This window comes from Sorex fumeus, unplaced genomic scaffold (assembly GCF_029834395.1).
Source record: "Sorex fumeus unplaced genomic scaffold, SorFum_2.1 ptg000008l, whole genome shotgun sequence".
NCBI classification, from domain to species: Eukaryota; Metazoa; Chordata; class Mammalia; order Eulipotyphla; family Soricidae; genus Sorex; species Sorex fumeus.
Genome location: NW_026606065.1, coordinates 86,008,472 through 86,023,520, shown reverse-complemented (window position 1 = coordinate 86,023,520; position 15,049 = coordinate 86,008,472).

Sequence of the window (15,049 nt, the reverse complement as noted above, 5' to 3'; positions counted from 1 at the left end):
TTAAATATTAATACTGAACTCTGTGGCTCTGATATTATGCATCTCAACTCAAAATTTAATAAAACAAAGTGTGACATCATCTGACAGCATTTGTCATAATGCATCATTTTTATTTGACTGACAGTTTGGCACAGTTGCAACAGAACTCAAATGCAAACAGTTGGGTATTTCTATCCAAAATTCTCAATTCAAAATAATAGGAGTATTATTAATCTTCCATCTATGTAGGGGTGTATGTGTGTGTGTGTGTGTGTGTGTTTAGAGGTGCAATAAGGAACTTTGCTCAGGCATTTGGCTGCATTCTAAACGGTGTCCTTATAGACAGGTAACCTGAATGATAAGCATGGGTTCTTTGTTGGTTGAGTGACTAAACTAAAGGGTATTAATTAGTGTATCTTTACTGATTTGGAAATAAGGTTTAATACAATATAATTAGGTCCTGAACTTGACCCTGTGCTCCAAAGGTTTTAAATAGATAGATGAATACATAGATGAAGTCATCACACTTTTAGATCACTCAGAGGTGAGAAGGACAGATTCTATTTCAGATCATTGAAACAACATTTAATAAGAACTGAATAGATTTGGAACAAGCAAAATGAATTGGGAAAAAATAAGGTACGAGCAAATGTAAAATCCTTACTCAGCAATTACACAAGGTCAGGAAACCTAGTACAATGCTGCTTCATGACAGAGACCTGCACCCTATGTGCTACTGAGGACTTTTGGAAGTTTCTTGTTAAGGGTCCAAAAGAACTGCTGGCTCTTCAGATTGCTGAGGTCACTAGAAGACTCTAGTCATCCGAAGCCGGCAAGAAAAAGCTGGGGAACTCCCCATGTCTATTAGTCTATCACTCAGCACTTTATACCTCTTATATCTAGCACTTCGTCACTTATTATAGTGTATTGGTTATTTGTGTGTCTGTTTGGACTTCTTAATTGTATGTACCAGGGCGAGGTCCACCTTCTACCCCTTTCCTTGTTTCTAGGGCCAAATGCTGCCATAAGCACATAACTGGGAGTCAAGGGAATCCCCCTTAACAGGGAGTTTTATTTTGCTCAATGATGCATTCATGGGATTTAGAACCTGGGCTTTGCATGAGGCATTTGATATCGGATGGTGGAAGGGCTGCAGTGGGTAGTCATTCTTAGCCAGTCACTCTCAGTGTGTTTGCACCAGGTCCTGTTGATAAATTACGGTTTGCATATTCTAAAACACCCAGGAACTTCAAAGACTTTTTTCCCCCTGACTTCTCAGTCCTTAGTCTCGTCCCATCTCAGGTTATCCTGTGGGGTTATTCAGGAAAGCTCAGACAGGACAGAAGCACTGAGTGAGCCTTGAAAATCTGCCCTCCCAGATGCAATGCATTCAGCCCCCAGTGGCAGGTAGTTAAGCACACAGGCTGAAGTCAGAGGGCTGTGAGGATCAGGCTACAACCTGGGCAGCTTTTTATGACTTTGGGGAAATCCTATTTTCATCCGTGAAATGCAGAGAAGGCACACACCCGGCGGGTGGCTACAGGGTGTAGACCACAATGCACCATGACATTCAGTACAGCCACGACTGCTGTTCATTCGCTCAGACCTTTGGCTGGAAATAAGGACCTTGCTGGGGAGTAAACACTAGAAAAACTCAAGGAAGATGGTATCAGAAATTGCTAAAGACTTGCCTTCAGGATCCATTAAATTCTTTTGTATGTCAAAGCACCTGTTCCTATTAGAGAAGGCAGCTCCTGCCAGGGGGAAACAGGGCCCCGCGTTGCTGAGGGAGCGCTGGTCTCCATGGCAACAGCACATTGGATTCTGATGCAGGCACACCTGGCATTCTCAGGTTGCTCCACCATATGGCACCTCATATATTTCATCAGGGAGGGAAAACAACAACAACAACAAACAACCCACCTTGACCTTCCCACTGAGCGGGCTCGTGCGTGGAAGCAGCCCCGCCCCCGCGCCCCTAATCTGCGACTGCCAGAGTGACTGGAATCTGCGTCAGAGATTGGAGACAGCCCCGCAAGTCACCCAGACCATTCCTGCTTCAAAGACGTGCCCGGAAGAGAAGTACCTGACAAACACATTCACAATTTGCTCTTCCTCTGAGCCTGACGCAGAATCAGCTGCTCCCACGGGCCCCCGCACCCCCTAATAAGGCCTCCCCATTCATAACCCTGCTGCGAGCAGGCGCACCCTTGACCATGACTCACGTCCCCACACCATTTGTAAAAGTGGCCTCTCGGCTCTCCCTCCATATAAATGGCCATTAAACAAATGCTCTGCTTTGAACTAGCTTAAAAGGGAAAGAGGAAAAAAAAGATTTCCTGGTAGGATGTGGAAAAAAAAAAATCAGCCAGCCTGTAGTTGCCATGTGACACAGAGAAAGAGTCATGGCCGCTCAGATTTCCTGCTCTGCCTCTGAAACAGAGGTTTAAAAAACTTCACCTTAAAAGAGATGTCAGAAATTGGGGGCGAAAGTCACTGTTCTGTGTGGCATATCAGAGCCCTCCTCTGCCGAGGCCTTCTTCCTGATTTCCTCTCTCCACACCACATTCCCGGCCAAGCCTGTTGCAATGAACCATGCACGCTGTGGGGGTTATGTTTCATCACGTCTCTTTGAAGACAATGTCTTGAAAAAAAGCACCACTGAGAAACATTAGAGTTTAGGTTCAAGAAATCTTGGCTGGCTTCAGGGTGTCCATGGTGGCTTTTAACAAGTATTGTGGGTCGCCGATGAAGTAATAAATAATAACCAAATGCATCGGTCCAACGTGGGAAAGTGAACTATGCTCCGAGGCCAGTAGTTGCTGTTTTGAAACCAATTCTGTGCAGGGTTCCTGGCTCATCACTGTTAAAATTTGTGGGAAAGGCATTAAGTGGAGGCAATAAAAACCCTTCCTTCCATGGCCCAGCAACATTTTGGCAAGCTCGCCTGCTTTTGCTCTGAGCTATTTCTTCACTCCCTTTGGCCCTGAGGAAACTCTGCTTGTAGCTCCAAAGGGAACTGTAGGTCTCCTGGAACGCATCTGATCTCTCCTAAACATGCCAGCGATAGTCAGATTTCTGGTCCTGCCAGGAGGAAATAGTTGCATTCATCCCAGCTCTTTCTTGCATCTAAAAGCCCATGGTCGAACTTAACAAGCATCAGAAGATTCTGGAAGGAAGATTTTTTTTTACAGGTTCTCAGGACAACCAGTGGTGGAACCCCATCCTCTTGTTTTCTTATCATCTTGTGTCTATTCTCAGATCTATATATACCACCAGATGGGACCTGTCTTCTGGTACAGAAATCTTCCAACAAGATAGTTCCTTACTGTCAGGAGAGATGTGACCACTTCTGCATGACCTCACAAAAAGGCATAGCCTAACAACAGAAAACCTTTTCGGCAATGCTTACCCTGTCACAGCCAAATGCCAGTTGAAGTCCCACACTCCTTACTTCTGGGGGAGGTGAGGTGTGGGGTTAGCAGGCCAGACATGGAGCTAATCTTCTACCCTACCCCCTCTGCCCCTTGAAAGCAACACAGCATTCCATTTTCTGGCTTCTTAGTTGAGTTAAGCAGAAGTCTAGTCTTTCAGGGCTTGATATCTCCTGATGGGTAACTATCTGTGGGTTAAGTAACCAGTGGATCTTCTGTCCTCTTCTCAGTGGAAGCAGGCAGCACTCCCAGATTCTCTGCCAGGGCTGGGTGAGGGAGTCCAGCGGTTAGTTCAGCCTCATGGTTGGAAGAAGCAGAAAGAGGTGAGAGAAAGGGCTAGTTGGCATGGTGATTCCTTTCTTCCCCTTCCCCAATGTCAGCAAGGAGCTGAGTTTCTGCTTCAGTCCTGAAGCAGCAAAGTAGTGTGGGTCACTACTTTGCCTCACTGTACAAGCCTCACTGCCTCCTCCTCCACCCCATTTCTCCTCCCATCAGGGAACTGAGCTTGTACTCAACCTTGAAGGCAGTGGAGCTGTAAGTCCTGGTGCTCTGCTTGTGCTTGTGCGCAGAAGGAATCAGTAAAAACTAAATTGAATAAACTCAAAAGGTGTTGAATCTGTACCATGGCATGACATAATTAAACGTTAAGGAGTGAGGGAGAGAGAGAGGGAGAAGGGAGAGAGGAGGGGAGGGGAGGTGAAGGAGGGGATGGGAGAGGAGGGGAGGGATGGTGATGTAGGCAGGCACACAGATAGAGAAGGTCGCCTCCCAAGGCAATGGCAGTACATTTCCTGGGAAGTAGTGCCCCTGAAGTTTCTAAGGCCAACCTTGCAGAAAACAGGAGCTAAGGTCAGATAAGACCCCACCTGTGCCAGACTGTAACAGACTCTGAGGAGGCTGGACCCCCTCCCCACCCCAACAGAAGCTTCAGCAGACACAAAAAGCCAGGAAAGGAATTTCAAAGAAGACCATCACCACTCCCAACTCTACGCCCCTAGACAACCTCCTTAGCAACAGACTTTGACCTAGGTAGAAGCCCCATGTTGCGTCAGGTTGGAGAAACCCTATAAAGGCCACCTTGAAACCCTATAAAGGCTACCTTGAACCAAAGGAAGAAAGTGCATATGATGCACGAGCCCAAGTGCTGCTTGCGCCCACGTGGCCAAGCACATGTGGTGCCCAAGTACATGTGTCACCCATATCTCTCCTCTTGAGATGTGGACTTTCATGTTTCAGGTCTAATGCTGGGATGTGTGTAGGAGCTCTCTCCACCCTTGGGGAAGCCTGGGTTCTCACTTGAGCACGTTACTCTCAACTCCCTCTCCCACTTTCTCTCCTTCCTTCCCTTCAAAATTTTCAAATAAAAACTAATTTCACTGCTCATCTACTCCTGAAATTCCTTTCTGCAAGGCAAGACAAGAACCCAGTAACCCTGGATCCTGGGTGGCAGAGGCAGATGGGGAGAAAGTGAGCGTCTTTCTTCTCCTCACTTCACATGAGACACCCATAGGGCCCACCGACATCAGTGGGAAAGAGGGGGGAGGGGAAGGAAGATGTGCAGAGGGAGAGGGGAGAGGAAGAAAGGAGAAGAGAGGAGGGAAAAGGAGAGGACAGGGAGAGGGAGAGGGGAGGAGAGGATTGGATTCTTGAAATTAGCCACATACTGGAATACCAGTTAGAATGGCAGCAGATTTCTCATTGGAAACGATGCCTGCTGGTTGGTTGTGGCACAGCAGTTTAACAGCAGTGATGGAAAAGAACTGACAACCAGAAATTCAATGTTCAGTAAAATTATCTTTCAACATTGAAGGGAAAATAAAGACATTGTCAGCACCCACCCTCATATCCCCCTGTACCCCCCACAAAATCCACAGAAATTTTGCTCTGAGTAAACTTATCCTTTTAAAATGGTGAAAAAACCTCTAAAGGAAATGATTGCAAGTAGACTTAGAAATTAAGAAAGACAAAAACAGCATGGTTAGAATGGATAAATAGGAGCAAATAAACTCTTCTATTTCTTTTTTGAGTTTAAAAAAATTGAAGTGTGAATAACACTAAAGAATATAGTTCAATGTATGTGGAGAAAATACTTTCTTTTTCTAATAATTTCTCGAGTAGTAAAATTAGTTCAATATGTATATTTAAAATTTCAGTGTCATAGTTTAGAACTGTCCTAAAGTTATGGTTGCAGGGAGGCGACACAAGTCCCTCCACCACTGTGTCAATTTGTGGAGAAAGCACTTAAGTAGATTATATTAAAAAATTATATTAAAAGGGACCAAAAGTGAAGTAATTGTTCTGGACTTAAAAAAAATCAGTACATGTGATAACCTATATATCTGTAGAGCACTAAGAAAGCTATGCTAAGCAGGATACTCAAAAACATCATTAAAACATTAAGATGAAATAGTCTGAATGGTCCAATAACCCAGAGGAAAGTGAGACAAGTGGCATAGGGATTAGAATCACAAACAATACTAACAATTAAACGGCATGTTTTAGCCCTATCTCATCAAATACATGACCTGTAAGTGGTATGATGTAGCAACTAGAAAGAAAATTGGATGTATTTTAAAAAATGATTTGGGGGCCAGAGAGATACTATGGAGGTTAAGGATACAGCTGTGATGGTGGCAAATGCTTCAAATCTTGGCACTGCTTATGGTCCCCCTGCCTTCTCCTACCTATCGAACACCACCAGATGTGGCCACAAAGACAAGATTTAAGGCTCGAGTAGCAGAGCACATATCTAGCAAGATCACGTGTGTTCAATCTCAGGCACCACATAGTCATCCTTGCTCCATCCCTAGCTGGGTCTGACTCTACTAACACCAAGTACCATAAGGAGTGGCCCTCATAAGCTTTTGGGGGGTGGGGACCATACCCACCAGTGCTCAGGGATCACTCCTGGGAGTGTACGAGAGATCATACAGGGTGCCAATCACAGCTGGCCATGTGGAAGGCACCGTGCCTGCTGTACTATCTTTCCAAATCCTTGAAGTTATTTTTTTAAATCCCACATGTATAGAAACTCACTTTAGTGCACCAGAGAGATAATACAGGGGTTAAGCTTCTTCTTCTTCTTTTTTTTTATTTTGGATAACACCCGGTGATGTACAGGGTTACTCCTGGCTCTGCACTCAAGAATTACTCCTGGCGGTGCTTGGGGGACCATATGGGATACTGGGAATTGAACCTGGGTTGGCCACATGCAAGGCAAATGCCCTACCAGCTGTGCTATCTCCAGCCCGAGGGGTTAAGGTTCTTAACTTAGTTCAAATTCCCTAGTTCAAACCAACCCTAGATCAAATTCCCACCGTCATCTATGATTTCTTGAGAACCACCCAGCGCCTGAAGCCAGGAATAACCCCTAAGATCTAGTAAGTGTGAACCAAACTCTTCTGAGTCACCCCACCCTTGAGGCCCCCCGCCACTCCCTTCACCCCACACACTGTGCAAAGAAAAAGCTAGAAACTTGATTCAGATACAACAGCACCAGGGATGTGGCTCAGAGAGAGAGAACATTTATTTGCCTTGCATATGAGAGAGAGGCCCCAGTTCAGATTCTAACACCATAAAACATAACAAAGAAACTCAGGCACAAAAGGAAAACAGAAACAAAAACAAAATACAGGGAGGTTGAAGATCGGTCACGGTCCTCCAGTTGTTCATCGATTTGCTTGAATGGGCCCAAGTAATGTCTCAACCATGAGACTTGTTACTGTGTTTGGCATATTGAATACATCACGGGTAGCTTGCCAGGCTCTGCTGTGTAAGCAAGATACTCTCGGTAGCTTGCCGGGCTCTCCGAGAGGGGCAGAGGAATCGAACTCGGGTCGTCCACGTTGGCTGCGTGCAAGGCAAACGCCCTACCGCTGTGCTATCGCTCCAGCCCAGGTTGAAGATAAAAAGAGAAAAAAGTATCCTCTGTACACAACAATGAGGAGGTCATGTTCATATTTGATAGAGTAGATTTTAAAGCAGAAAAAACTCCTTAGGGATATTGAAGGGTGTGACTTTATGAGAAAAAGCTCAAGTCTCCATGAAGGCATAAAGTAGTAAAAGCAAAGATAGTGCACTGCTCTTGTGGTTTCTCTGGGTGACACATGCCTTATCCTCACTGGATCATAAGAACAGGAAGCATAGGCTGGAGAGATAGTACAGGAGTTAAGGCATTTGCCTTGCGGTGGTGACCCTTGACACTACATATGGTGTCCCAAACCCCACCAAGAGTGACTCCTGAGCACAGAGGCAGGAATAAGTCCTGAGTCCCATCAGTGGGGTCTAATACCTCCTTTCCCCACCCCTAAAATATGAGCACAGGAATCATACCTGTTAGTCTTGTTCTTGCACCTCACCTGTACCAGGTGTAGAGACAGTTGTTTAATTGGATGCAGTACAAATCGCTAGAGCGATAGCACAGCGGTAGGGCGTTCGCCTTACAAGCGGCCAACATGGCCGACCCGAGTTCGATTCCTCCGCCCCTCTCGGAGAGCCTGGCAAGCTACCAAGAGTATTCGATATGCCAGACACAGTAACAACAAAGTCTCCAATGGAGACGTTACTGGGCCCGCTCGAGCAAATCGACGATCAACGGGAGGGCCTTTACCTTTACCTTTACCTTACAAATCCATTACTGCCCCCATCTTCAGGAACCTCCTTTCTGAGGGGACCCTGGCAGTCTCTGACATCACAGCAGGGAAGACTCTACAACTGAGATGGCTGGACTCCCTGGACAAGGTGCTATGGGGTCTTATTTCCCACAGTGTTTCCTACAGGCTTTGGCCAGTGTCCCCACGGGTGATTCTGTCACCTATGTGTGTGGAATCTGCCCCCTTAGCTGCTCCTCATTCTCTGTTACCTTTGTAGACCTTCCCAGGAGTTCCAGGGGTGCTTCTGCAGAGAGTTCCCTAGGCTCTCCAGGGAGACATAGATATGTAAATGAGACCCCATGATGACCCAACACCGGAAACCAGATTCATAAATAATCCTACCTCTCAGACACGCAGGGGTCAGCCAGCCTGAGTGTGATTAAGTACCACACTGAAATGCAGTGAAAGGTTCCATCTCCTGATGAGAATGTAAATTGGAGAGAGAGCCTGGCTAGGAATAAAGAGGCACCTTATTGTCTCCTTCTAGAACACAATTGCTGGGAAGGAAATTATTGACTTGGGAAATCTCCACAGTGACATTGAGATCACTGGCTTGTTAGTGAGTTCTGCACTCCTGTTTTATTATTTTTTTTTGAAATGATTTGTTTTCTGCACTCCTGTTTTATACCTTGGTATATCCCCAACAATTAGAGGATGTGATGTGAGGGCAGATTTATCCTAAGTCATCCGCACCCTGAGTGAGGAAGGTGACACTGGGAGAGGGAGCCTCAGTTTCCCCCTGCCAGCTACTTTGAGCAGTTCCACTTTATTTATTTTATTCTGTTTTGTTTTGGGGCCGGCTGGAGCGATAGCACAGCGGTAGGGCATTTTCCTTACAAGCGGCCAACATGGCCGACCCAAGTTCGATTCCTCCACCCCTCTCGGAGAGCCCGGCAAGCTACCGAGAGTATTCGATATGCCAGACACAGTAACAACAAAGTCTCCAATGGAGACGTTACTGGGCCCGCTCTAGCAAATCGATGCACAACGGGAGGACCGTGTCTGTGACCATGTCTGTTGTTTTGGGGCCACACCCAGTGATGCTCAGGGCTTACTCCTGGCTCTGCACTCAGGAATAACTCCTGGCAATGCATAGGGGACCACATGGGGTGTCATGAGTCAAACTCTGGCCAGCAAGTGCCCTACCTGCTTGCAAGGCAAGATTCCTGCCTGCTCTACTTTTGCTCCAATGTCAAGAACTCCATTTTAGTGGCTCGATTCTACATTTTAAACATTCCTGCAAACTCCTGGGATCCTTCTGAAAATGGGAAGTTCACAATTTCCCAAGATCATAGATTGTGTCCCGAACTTTACGCTCACAGGAAACTAAGATATAATGAATATCTAGATAAATGGTCAAATAGATAAACTAGCCAGACAGCTTTAAAATCCTTACATTCTCTGAAACATTCTTATCACTTGGTAAGTAACACAAAGACCCAGTTTTCCTATTAAGCAAATAAATAAACAAAACCACAAAGTAAGTCATTCTTAGTCCTATACTAAGTTTCTCCCTGGCTGTTGACTTTCTGTTTTCTAACTCTGAGTTTGAGTATCTTTATTACTCAATATTTTCATCTTGAAAATACTGAAAGACCTGAGAACCATGGACAAACATAGAGACCTGCCATCACAGCTCCTGCATCAGCACCTAGAGAGGCACGGGCTACCCACAGCAGGGCTTGTTTGGTGCCTTTTCTGAAGAGGTTGAGGACCGTCATTTGCCCACTTGAAACTCAGAAGTCCAGCCCCATCCTGACTGACCACAAGCTGCTGATGGGTCCATCCTGGTCCACCTTTTGTGGTGCCATTTTCACTGAAGGTGAGTAAACTCTGAGAGTCTACGGCCACTTTGCCACAACACCAGTCCTCACCCCACGGTGCTCAGGCAGCTGCGTTCTTCTCATTAGAGGCTGGTCTTCCACGAAGCATTTCCCGATCATTTCCCATCCACTTTGTTCTCTTGGCCCCTTGTTGACTTCTACCCTTGTCCAGACACCCAACTTCCAGGATTTTTCTCCATTCTGACTTGTCTCAAAGTACTCTCTAGTTTCCACCTTTGACATTCCCAAGGACCAATTCAATTCATACTACCCCCGCCCCCCCCCCCCCCCCCCCCGGCCTCCTGGCTATCATCTTAGTCATTTTCCAGCTAAGCAATCACTTCTCTCGTCAGGCTCTCTGCTGTGTGCTCCAGCTTTCATTTCTCCCCTTCATTCCCCCTTGCCTGTGAATAATCCCAAGGCAAAATCCACTTTGGCTTTTTTGCATGTGCCCTAGGATAGGGCTAACAGTCCTCTGTCCGACTCACCGGACTCACACTGCGTAGCCTCTATGTGGATGGCAGGAGGCCTGGAGCTCTAGTTCTTGGCTTTTTCCCCGCCTCTTTTCCCTGTATATTAGAGGCAGTCAGAACCTCTGCTTTACAGGGAGATGGGGTGGGGTAGGGGAAGAACAAATGAGTTCATTCATACAAACCATTTTGCAGTGGGCCGGCACATGGTCAGGGCTATATTGTCAGTGTTTTTGTGAAATTAATCTTTAGAAACTAAGCCAGCTTGTTCAAAATGCCTTTTGTCATTTTAGGAGTGTTGTGAATACAGCCTCCCAGGCCCCCCCACTCCCCACCCCGCTGTCTGTTCTCCTCCAGGGAGGCTAAAGTCAAGCAAGCTTGGCAGACTGGGAGGAAGTTTGTGGGTTCCACGGCCTAGAACTATTTTGGAGACATCTCCTCCTGGGGAGCACTGTGCTAGATGTCTTAACTCCTGGCGCACATGGTTCTCCCGTCGCTTTGAACAGAAGAAACGCCTACCCAAAGACAGCCTCTGGCCCTCGCTCTTGATCACCTTTGTGCACTGACTTGGGGTCTCAGCTCGATCCCTTTTCCAAATGTCTCTGCCTGTTCCAGGACTGCGCCCCTATTGCTCAGGGCTCGGCCCTCACTGATTTTCTGCACCCTACTGACCTCTAGAGCACCCTCCCCACCCCCAAGGGTGTCCCTGCTCCTCTCAAGAAGGAATGGATGATGGTACAGAGGATAAGACACTCGCCTTGCACGTGGCCGATGGGGTTCAATCCCCAACACCCCATACAGTCGTCTGAGCATGGCTGGGAGAGATCTCTGAGTGCAGAGCCAGGAGCAAGCCCTGAGCACTTGAGACCGTAACTGCTTTTGCCTGTGCTCTGAGTAAGTGGCTTTTCTCTAGCTGGAGAAGGAGTAAGGAAGTGCTGAGGTGGTGCAAGTGACCATTGAGAGCAGACAGATGCCAGAATAAGGCTGAGTCTCAGGAGAGCCCTGCCTCCAGCCTGCACCAGCCTTGCTCCCTTGCTCCCACCATGCTCAGCAGGAACCACAGCCCCCCTGCACCCCATCAGGCCCCCGTGTGTGTCTCAGGCATTGTGTGCTGAGCTGCGAGGAGGCAAAGGGGCTCTTAGTTCCTCATTATCTTGTCCTCTCAGGAGAGATCTTTGTAGGTCCTTTGGAGCTGTGGGGTCGGACGGGGTGGAGGGAGGGTATGGACAGGGGGCACACAGAGGTGTCTGAAGGACACTGAGGACAGAGACAATGGCTGGAGAGTGAGCAGAAGTGCAAGAGCACATTTTCAGCAGATGCCAAGCCCCGAGTTCCATTCCTGGCACCACAGGGCCCCAAGCATCACCTGGTATAGCCCTGGTGGTCCCCCAAGCACTGCTGGGTATGGCCCTTCTAAAAAAATTATGAGCCAGTTTGGGTGGGAACAAGGTGGAGATGGGCGAGGGGTGGGATGACTTCTACCTGGAGCAGAGATAGAGTACACAGGGAGAAGGAGCGCTGGGGTGCAGGGGTGCAGGGGGCGAGGAGAAGGAATTGCTGACTCCAGACTGTGACCCACCCAAAGTTCAGCTTTGCTCTGAAACTTTTTACTTTTAGCAGATGAAACTGCCCAAGGTATTTGAGGTTTGTTTGGGTTTTTTTTTTTTTTGTAGTTTGTTTTGTTTTGTTTTCCGGTTTGTTCATTTTTCCATGGAATTTCACTCAGCCTGTCAGAGAAAAGACTATATCCTACCGCCGAGCACGCCCTCTTTGCATCTGGGAGACATGGAAACTAGACCTCGAGGGTTATACATACGACTGTCTGGCAGCACCAGTTCTACATGGGGACCTGGGGGAGGGGCACTCAGGCTGAAGAGGAGCAGGTGTTTCCACAGGAGACACAACCAGGGTCTATAATTAAATCACACTGACACACCTCAAGGATAAACCAGACTAAACCCATTTTCCCCTCCCTCAAGGCATGGATGGTAAACACCCATCCCGGTCAGATTCTTCGGTAAAGTATAATTATCCGTTATAATTAATTAGTGAGTTAGACATTTATATTGAATTAATTAAGCATCTAAAGAACAGCATCTCTAGGAGAACCATGGCACAACCCTTGAGGAGGAGTGAAGCCAATTCCCCACAGGAGCTCACGATGGGATGGATGGTCCCATCCACAGCCTTCTTTATCCTGTGATTGGGTTGTCACCTTAGTTTTGACCACGCGGATAGGAGAAACTCCCTCTCTGGGACCAAGGGGAGAAGAACCAGGACTGAGAAGGGTAACTAGTGAGCTGAATTTTGAAGAATGAGCATGAATTTCACTGATGGAAAGAGCGGGAAAGGAACATCTTGTCAGGGACAAAAGTATTTCGAAGGCTGGAATGATGAAAGGCCGAAGTCTTGTGTTTTTGTGGTAGGTGTCTCCGGCAGCTTGAGTCATTTTCCAATGCCCTACCATAGCCAACAAGCCCTTGCGGCTGAGCTATCTCTTCCCTCAGAGGATTCTAGAGCAGATCTCTGGGACTGGGGTTGGGGAAGGAGCCTGTTGCCATTTGTGAGTCAGACGTGTGCATTGCTGGACTGAAAGGCACTCAGAGAGGAAGGGGCAACCAGGAGAGGAAGTGGCGATGGTAGTCTGGGGCCTGGATGTGATGTTTGAAATTCCTTCTTTGGGTGACAGGATCAGCAAAGGTTTCTGGGCTGAGGGCGAGCACAGTCATTTCTGTGATCTAGACCTAGACTCTTTCCTTCGTGCCTGGCACTACACCTCAGCATCGAAGCTCACCCAGGTATGGCTGTGGTACATGTAACGAGGAACAAATTGAGGTCCCAGGGCTGAGGTTTGCCAAGGACAAAGAACCAAAGGTTAATCAGCATCTCCTGGTGTCCCTATATACGTTCTGTGGCCCTGGGGAGGTAGAAGAAACCAGAGTTCCAGTGGCACTTCTGAGAATGCTCTTGGATTTGGGGACAGTCTCTGGTCCAATCTATTTATGTTAGATGCCAAAATCCACAGCTTACTTCCTATTGGATGACTTCTTGTTCCTGTTCTATATTACTTTTTGTTTGTTTGTTTTTTGGGCCACACCCAGCTTGCTCAAGGATACTTTTTGGCTCTGCTCTCAGGGATCACTCCTGGTAGTGTTTTAGGAACCATATGAGGTACAAGGTAAGCTGTATTATCGCTTTGGTTTTTCCCCTTATTTAAAATTTCAAACATTGTCATGTACAATACTGTTCATGATAGGGATTCCTGCATACAGTGCTCCAACCCTCCACCAAAGTGTCTGTGTCCACTACTGTCTCGGGGGCCCTTTTCAAAACCCTCACCCCATTCCCTGTCCCCGGTAGATTAGTTCTCAGGTTATATTGTCTTTGGATATTTGTTATTCCCTTTTAAGTCTCTTTACATCCTGCATATTCGGTGTCTCTTTCTCTCTTTCTGGCTGACTTCACTCAGCATGATCCTCTCTAGATCCATCCACATAGCAGCAAACGACACGGTTTTATCATTTCCTCTGACCTAGTAGTATTTCACTGTGTATCTACACCACAATTCCTTTATCTGGTCATATCTCCTCGGACACTCAGGGTGTTTCCAGATTCCACATTACTTTTAGACTCCTTATCTCACTGATCTTATTTATTATGCCACTTTGGGGTATTGCTGCTTGTGGTCAGATTCCTCAGAGGCATAGTGTGCTTGGGAACCCACAATTCCTCCCTGGAAAAGCGTTACTGAGAAACCACCATCAAGGTCCTTGGCATTTCTATTTCATTTTGGGAAGTTTCTGAAGGGCTGGATGAGCTCCTGTGTGGGGTTCCTGGACCACAGGATCTGCATGGCTCCTCTGATTCCCGTTTGCTGCTGCTGTCTGTTGTGGGTGCAAACCCTCACAGAGACCGTCTTGGTCTTGGGACTAGTGTGCCTGCCCAGGGTCCAGCTGCATCCCTGCTTTTACTAGCGGGTCAGCAGGCAGTGGGGCTGGCATGAGACCCAGACTCTCACTACCTGCTTCCATGGCAGTGGTCAGGCTCTGGTAGCCCACAGCAGCATGGCAAGTGGCAAGTATTGTGCTGAAACGGTTTGCAAACCTCCTCCTATCCCATCTCAACTCCCACTGTGAGGCATGTGGCTGTCCCTCTCACCACGCTGACGCCTTTTCATTAGCTGCCAACTTCAGTATCTCTAGGCTTCCGGCCGGTTCTTGTTCGTGCTTCAGATCCATGCTCGCCTCTCTCTTGCTCACTCCAGAACTGATCTTCACACTCTTGTCAACAGTCCCACCTTCCTTCTCCGCAAACCACCAGCCTTGAACTCAACACTTTAGGGTTATACATGAAAAGCAGATACTTGGAGGTGTCATTAGTTTAAATTAGCTACTGCTGCACTTCATTTCTCTTTGTGAACTGAAGATTAATTTAAGGTTTTTGAAACATTGCAACTTAGTAATCAAATATCTATTTTTTAACAAATAAGGGCCAGGGGCTGGAGCAATGGCACAGCGGGTAGGGCGCTTGCCTTGCACGCGGCCGACCCGGGTTCGATTCCCAACATCCCATATGGTCCCCTGAACACTGCCAGGAGTAATTCCTGAGTGCAGAGCCAGGAGTAACTCCTGTGCATCGCCAGGGGTGATCCAAAAAGCAAAAATAAATAAAAATAAATAAAAATAAATAAA